Consider the following 8,568-nt stretch of genomic DNA (forward strand, 5'->3'; position numbering starts at 1 on the left):
TATATATATGAGATTTAACAAAATATATTACAAGTATTTAACTGTATTTGTTTGTTGTAACTAGACAAGGTGAATCTGAATCCATAGTGATTGGTTGAACTATGAAAACTACGTTAGTCTGAATTATACATGGATCTTAGTTTGGTCTGAATTAATTTCTGGGTTAAGTAAATAGAGATTGTAAAAGAGAATAAGTAGGACAAAGAATATGGTTCAACTCCACTGTTAGATCACTAGGAAATACCATACTTGCATTTAATAAATTATTATTAGAAACAATTAACACTTTGATACAGCATAATTCAGAAAAATAGAAATTAAATATAATCAAAATTAACAAAATCATGTGTAACAATTTCTATCAATTTTTAATCTTCTCAAAATTATTTTACAATATTTTATTTTATTTTATATTTATAAAGTATAAAATATAAAGTAAATTTATAAAGTATTACCATACTTGCATTTAATAAATTAATATCAGAAACAATTAACACTTTGATACAGCATAATTCAGAAAGATAGAAATTAAATATAATCAAAATTAACAAAATCATATATAACAATTTTTATCAATTATTAATCTTCTCAAAATTATTTTACAATATTTTATTTTATATTTTATTTTATTTTATTTTTATTTTATTTTATATTTTATTTTATTTATTTTACAATATTTTACAATATTTTATAATATTTTTCATGTCTGCTTGAGTAAATACAATTTAAATGAAAATTTCTAAATTACATTGATATTTTATTAATATTAATTTAAAAATGCATAATTAAAATACTTGATTTATAAAATTACTGTTAATTATTATTAATATTATTAATAAATGAAGCACTTAACATCTTTCTTAATTTATGCATAGTATTAATAATTTATTCCTCTGTATGTTCGTGTCATTATCAAGACAAAGATGGAATAGAATTACTGGTTTAATTATCGACTATTTGCTATTCGACAGACGAATGTCGGAACGGCAGAATTCACTTTGCCTTCTTTATTTTTAATTGAAACTCTATTACAGTATTGAAGTTGAAATTGAACTTAAATTGGAACACTAATAGATGGAATTGTAGAACAGAATCGCGAAAGTCGGTCAATCCACCCCTCAATCAGTTTTCGTTTTTCACAAGCGCTGGATTATGTAAATGTCGTGAATTTTTATGAAAAATCGGTAATGGAATCCTAATTATAACGATTAAAAAATTCAGGAATCGAGTTCCAATATAAAAAGACTGCTTTAATACCTTCGACAGTATATGATGAGGATTATCAGAAATATCATGGCTCATAACTAATAATATGTTAGAGGAAAAAGTATTGTATACTGTTATATTAAAAAAGCAACAATATTATAAAATTATAAAATTAAATTACCCTGTCAAAATGTAACATCATTTAAATACTTTATGCCAATATTTTTTAAATTCTCAAACATACTTCTGTTTGTCATCATAAATAATGTTATTGTATAATAAAATAAAATAAATATTATTATTAATTATTATGTAGAATATATAGATACTAATAATATCAACAATTCAGTATTAAATATGTAATATAAAAATTAATACCTACTTAATTCTAATTTCAATAATTAATAAATTAATTTTAACCAATTGCATATGAATAAAGAATATTTAATTAAATAAATTTAATTAGTTATTAAGAAATGCATCTACAGCAATACGTAATTGTTAAGATAAAATAGTAAAAAAAAATTATTACAAAAATAATAATATTATAAATTACATAAAAATATTTAATACACGGGAGCTTAATTACTTAATTAGAAAAAATGCATCTACAGCAATACGTAATTATTAAGATATGATAATTTGCAAAATTTTCTACAGAGGTAATAACACACAGCAAGACAATTTTTCTTTTGTTAAACAATTAAAAATAAAACAATTGACCAAAGTAGATAAAATATAACCGATTGACAAAACTTGTGGAAACGAACAAAAAAATGAATAAAACTAATAAATGAATTTTTTTTAATATTTAGATTTTTATATTTTATCATACAAATTTTTATTTATTTATTGCCAATTTCTTTTTATATATAAAAATTAAATAACCAAAACTCTTAATTTTACATGAAGTAGATATAAATTAATAGGTACTACTATTATTGAAATTATAAGTACTACTATTAATAAATACTACTAAATATAAGTACTACTAAACTTAACATACTTAACATACTACTAATTATAAGTACTACTAAACTTAACAAGCATAGTGTAAAGTATATATAATTCTACAATTATCAAGCAAAGCAATAACAAAAAGTAAAAAGTAATTTTCAGTAAAAATACAGAAAATTACTCGTCAGAATCACCTACATACTATCATCGCATATAAATCTTAATTAATCTTAATCATACATAAAGCTAAATTTACAATAAAGAACCCCCAAAAAATTAAACGTAAAAAGACATAATAGCAATAATAAGTAACAAAACCTAAATTAAACTTCCATTGATCATGCTTAACCCATAGCATCCCTTTCTAGAGTGACATCAGTTCTTCTTATGATTCTTTATTTACTGACCAGGAAACAGAAAATAAGTAATTATTCGAATTACTTAAATTCAAAATATAAATTACAACAATATTTAAGAGCTATATTTAATATAATCGGTAAACAAAATTCTTTAAAATAAGTAGCAGTCGAGGAACCGTGTCCTGTAAAGTAAATTTCAAACAAAATATTTAAAATAGCATGGAGTTATTGGCAACGAAATTGAAAAATAATTCCGAGTGCATAGGGTTAAAACTTGACCTATTCTGCTACGCGATTAAAGATCACAGACGCGCCAATTTAATTTGGGATGGCGGAGCGTTCGACACCACTTGTCGGCCATCACAGAAAGGTTGGCTATGACGATGTACAGACACAGGAAAGAGCCATAGGATCGTACGGAAAAATAAACTTTCGCGGCCATTACCGTCGGCATCTATATTTAATCGGGTCGCTGCGGGTACAATAAAATTCCCGGATCGATTTTCCATTAATCGGCTATTAGTATGCAATGGCTAGTTTGTTCGCGTACGAGAAATGACTTCGATCTCCTGAGATAGTAATAAGGCAGCAATCGTCCCGCGAGGACGTTCCTAACACGTACCCGCTGACCGAGAACTTCATTTATCGTATAATGGACCGTGTAATTCGACGAATTTCTCTTATTAGCCTGATTACGAAGCGTCCCGTCGACGTCTAATTCTTCAGTTGCTTCCATCCTCTTCTATCCCCCCACCTGCGTGACTTTCGATTAACCCACAATGCCTTTCTCCCGGTGAATTCGTTGGCCGAATTAATCGATACAATGAATACCTTTTGTCGTGAAATAACAAATTACACGTCTTCTATTTTCCTCTAGAAATTAAAAACACGATTTTCAACATTTTTAATTTATTATTAATTAATTAATTAAAGTAAATAAATAATTTGGTTTGGTTAGTGTATGTGTAAATAATCGAATTTGTAATGAAATGTAAAATATATACTCAATTGACTAATTGTTAGTAATATATTTTTTATTATTGAGTTCAAAAATTTTTTATTTGGATGACAATCTCTTGTTTATGTTATTCTATGCATTTTCTAATCATTTGTTTATTTGAAACATTCGTTTATCTTATTTCTTTAATATTTTATAGTCATTTGTATGTATGTAATATCTGTATGTTACTGAATTTATTGTAATATTAAATTAAAAATATCCAATATTATTTTTAAATTTCCAAAGACACGTAATAGAAAAGAAATTGAAGTTGAAATATACACCTAACCTAATTTTCTGTTAATTAAAATCATCGCTTGCAATATTATTATGTACATTATAAATAACACGTATTTCACTTTGTATTGCTTCATGAGAATCATACAAACGTAACATAAACTTCGAATTAATCCAATATAAATAATATTTATACGTACTATTTTGTCTAAAATATCTGTAACTAAAATCCGAATATAAAACGTGCTTTACCTAGCGTACTAGACGATACTTCGAACGCAGTATTCCCTTCTAACCTCAATCCCGGTCGCTCGACATACTGAAGAAGTTTGAGACGTTTATATTAAAAAGATCATCTGTCACTTTGATAATAAACCGGTATTAATTTTTCCACTTCCTAAAGTACTGTGAAACAGGAGAAAGTTAATAAAATATTTAGATAATTTTACGGTAAAGCAGATTCGGAGCACTCGTGTCGTGTTTCGGCAGATCGGTTAGTAACTGGCTTCCTCGCGAGAGGGCACTGGCAGCGCGCGAAAACAAGGAAGACGAGTGAGACGAACAACAAAAGGATAGAAAATACTTGGTAGGGATCGTGTGCCAGGAAAGTAGAAAATTGAAACATCCAACTTCGCCTAAATGCCTGTGTCTATGTTCGCGGAAGTGTTGACATTTACTACCCGCCCCTCATTGTCAGCGATAACTGTTCTCACGTTTTTGGCAATTTTCCAGTGCTCGTTCACCAGCCAACTCGCTCTTCGCAAATCACTCCGTGGCCAACGTGTTAAATAGTTATGCGAGGCAAATTGCTTGGCATAATACTCTGCCTGTTGTCATCGAAAATGATAACCGAGTGGAACCGATCTCATTCATTTCAATCTTCCTTTTTGTTCAACGATTTGAAAGGATCTTAATAGACCTGAAATTGTTTAACGAATATTTCAAACGAAATTTTTTTTAATCTGTTTGGATCATTCGAGAGCTCTTGTAAATTGCGAATTAAGCAATATTTGTTATCGTAATTTTATTTGTCCGGAAAATAAGCTTTTCTCTTTGATTCAGAATTACGAGATTTATTATTTTATAACGAATTTTAAAAGAAACCATATTACATGGTGCATACATTTTTGTTATATTTATTTATATTTATTCTCTTGCATTTTTATATTTGCTTAGTAATTTTGATACTAAAATTGATGTCTCCAATGACCAATAATAGTATAGATGATAATAAATAATTTATAAATAAATTTTTATTATTAATTATAAATTTATTTACAAATGTTTTTTATTCTATACGTTATTATGCTGTAGGAACTTAATTAATACAATTTTGTTGTAGAAAGGGAAATAAGACAAAAATTTGGTTATAGTTACAGGAGCGGATGTAGCTTTCAGGGAGCCCAAGGCGTTACAAATTTTTGAGATCCTATTAATATAAATCAATTATACGCAATATATATTTTCCAATTTCCTTTCAAAATTAATTACATGATTAGCAGAAAATCCATGTTTCTTACTGAGATCTGAAAAAAGATTCCTTCATAATTTATACTACTAAAATTTCATTTAACGTTTTATAAAAGATAATAATTCTTAACTTTTCATCTCTTTTAATTAATAATCTCGTGAATATCTATAAAAATTGGTACAAATTCAAAATTATATTTAAGAAAGGATAATTAAGAATATAAAAATACACCTGACATTTTCCCTCTATATTTTGCATTTACCCAATTCTACCTGTTGTACGTCGTAAAATAAAGTGCGTGCAAATTTTGCACAGTTAATTTAAAGCCAGCTACCCTGAAATTTGAATCTTTTCTATAATTCAAAAACACCGTTGCATAATGTTAATTTCCTTCTCTTTCCGCGCCCTCTATTTCGAAAATACCGCGCGGTCTCTGGTGACCCGGTAGTCTCAAACTGCCGCATAAACGATAAACAGAATGCGTGTATAAATTATGAAAAAGAGTACGTGGAAGATACGTATGATGCGCCAGGGCGACAGAATTTACATTAACTACACGTGAAGCTGCATCCAACTTTGTACATGAATAATTGAAACGTGTCACGAATCAACTGATTTCAATTTCAAAAACAACCACCAGAGGCGCTGCGCGTCGGAAATGCAACGCGAGAGGTTATGACGGAGAGGCGAATCAAAGAAGCAAAGATAACAACGAGCGAAGAGAGAAAGAGGAAGAAAGGAAACTCAAAGGGATAATTATATCCTGTTAGAGATTATCACGTTCAGTTCGAATAAGAAGACGCAGAAATCGAGAGGCAGACAAAATGAAATGCGAGTCGTGAAAGGGCTCTTCTCGCGAAGATTTCCACGCGAAATTTACCATTCCCCTGCTATTGGAGATCGTGGGACGGGCATCGCAATTTTTCTCACAGCCAGTCCTTTTGATTCGGTCCACATTTTCGTGAAACGAATTTCTTTTCGTCGGGCGTTAATTACGCCAGTCGTTGGGAATTTTTTTTCCCCTTTTATTCGCCATTCGAGATTAGTCGTAAACTGCTTCAAAGCTGGTATTAAACGATCTACTACCAAATGGCGAATTGGTATTCTAAAATATTATGCAAAAGCGGTTAAATATATTTTTCTTTTAATTTTTAATGTAATAATGTGTAGTAATCATTTGTTTATGATCAATTTCGTTTTATTATGAAGGGTAATGTGGAAGATTTTTGTAGTATGAAAAATGTGTTCCAATTAATTTTTAAAAATTTTTAAATTAATTTTTTAAAATATAAGGAATTTGCAGTATTTTATATATGTTTTTCGAAAAAAAGGAATTATGGGTTATAAATGTAATTAGGAATAATTATACTTCAATTCATTATTTTGTTATTTCAATTATTATACAATAGAATATACTCTTTTGAATTCGTCATATTTATTTTAAATTATGCTTATCTTTTTTTTAAATTAATTATTGATTGTTATGAATTTTGTAATACGTTTCGAATAAGATAAATTTTTGTTAAAAAATTATTAGCTTCTCAAAGCAAAATAATATTAACATTCTTATATTTTTTAATTTTCTTATACTTATATTTATATATATATGTAATGGTATAAGTATTATATTTAATTTCTCGTGTGGTAAAAATATTAAAACGATAACAGTGTATTTATAAATAATAAATTACACGTAATGATTTCCTAAAAATCTAATTTTCGAGAAATTTGTTGGAACAATATTAAAAAATTATTCTGAAAGATGCAACAATGAATAATTTCTCAAAATTTTGTCGTGTTTAATTATTGCGTGAATTTATCAGTTTACAAGATATGAAACATCAAGTAATTCATCATTTATATAGTATTATAAACTTCTTAATTTACAATGGTTTCCTAAGACAAAATTTTAATAGTTAAACGGTATAAATTTCTATTTTAAATGAGATGTTCTTGTTTCTGCAACGCATACTTAATTAGAACGGAAGCTTAATTATTTTAAGTTACGGTACTAGAAAATCTGTTTATTCACATGGGAAAATGTTTATGTAACATTTGCGTGAAATGAGGAAACGTGTATATTTTCAGGACAGGGGAAACTTTTCATAATCATATTTTCAGTAATTTCACTAGAATTCCTAACCCCAATTACGCATTAAAAGTTGGTCAGAAAGAAAGAATTATAAATCATACGAAACGCGATATATTAATAATTATAATAATTCTCATTAATACGTAACATAAATAAAATAAAAAAAGCTCACTACACTTATAATTCTGATTAAATGAAATCTAATTAAATTAAATTTATCACGTTTATCAATATCTCATAACATCTTTACGAATCATCTTGACCATAATGCAGAGTGACATGAATTAACACGGTGCAAAATTTGCTTAAAACCTCGTGAATAAATTACTTTTATTAATAAACAAAATAATTAAACCAGCAAAACTCATAAAAGTCCGTTTCACTTCTTCTTTGCCCGTGAACACATGCATAAAGCTGTATTTCATCTAGCATTCCACATATGTAGCAATCTAACTTAACCTCACCTCGAGCGCGAAATTCTCTCTACTCGACTCGTCAAATTTCCATTCGTCCGTAGAAGCCCGTCGAAACAATCTCACGCTTCGAAACAATCACAACTTTCGATTCGATTCCCATCCAAAACACATTTCTTAGACAGCGAGTTCCATCGCATCTGTTCCTTAATTCTCTCTACGATTGGCAAACCGATTCGAGAGTATCGACTCGTTGAAAAAGTTTCAACGACAAACGAGACAATCGAGAGGCGAACGACACGAGAAACGCGAGAATGTTTTTCCGTAACGCCAACTGCGACGCTGCGTTCGCCGACTCGCAGCGTTCTCCCCACTCCACTGCTTCTCCGGTGTTCCCTTTTCGGCAGTTTATGCTGGTCGAGTTGTCATTTTGTTTCGAGAACACTCGTGCGCTCGAGGCTTTAGGAAACGGCGCGTTGGTTGTTCTTCCGCGAATACAGCGGTGAAGGGGGTCCTTTCTAAACCGAATCAAGGACAGCACTTTACGCGTTGGAGCATCCGCGATGCGAGAACAGTCTCGAAGCACTCTTCCCCTTTGCCGGGATTTAAATGACAGTCGAGGGAGAAAAAGAAGAGAATTGTTCGGCAGGTGCTTCGCGGTACGCGTTGCACCTAACGCGAACTAGCGGCCGAAGGATGAACTTCCCTCAGGGACAGTTATTAAGTTTTAAATATTGCACTTTGAGCTTGTTTACTGCAACTGAAATGGTAACGAGTTTCGGTGGAATATTTAACACGTGAGTTTTTCGCGGCTGACTTAATGGATGGATGAT

This window comes from Eufriesea mexicana, unplaced genomic scaffold (assembly GCF_001483705.2).
Source record: "Eufriesea mexicana isolate 0111107269 unplaced genomic scaffold, ASM148370v2 scaffold474474847, whole genome shotgun sequence".
Classification (NCBI taxonomy): Eukaryota; Metazoa; Arthropoda; class Insecta; order Hymenoptera; family Apidae; genus Eufriesea; species Eufriesea mexicana.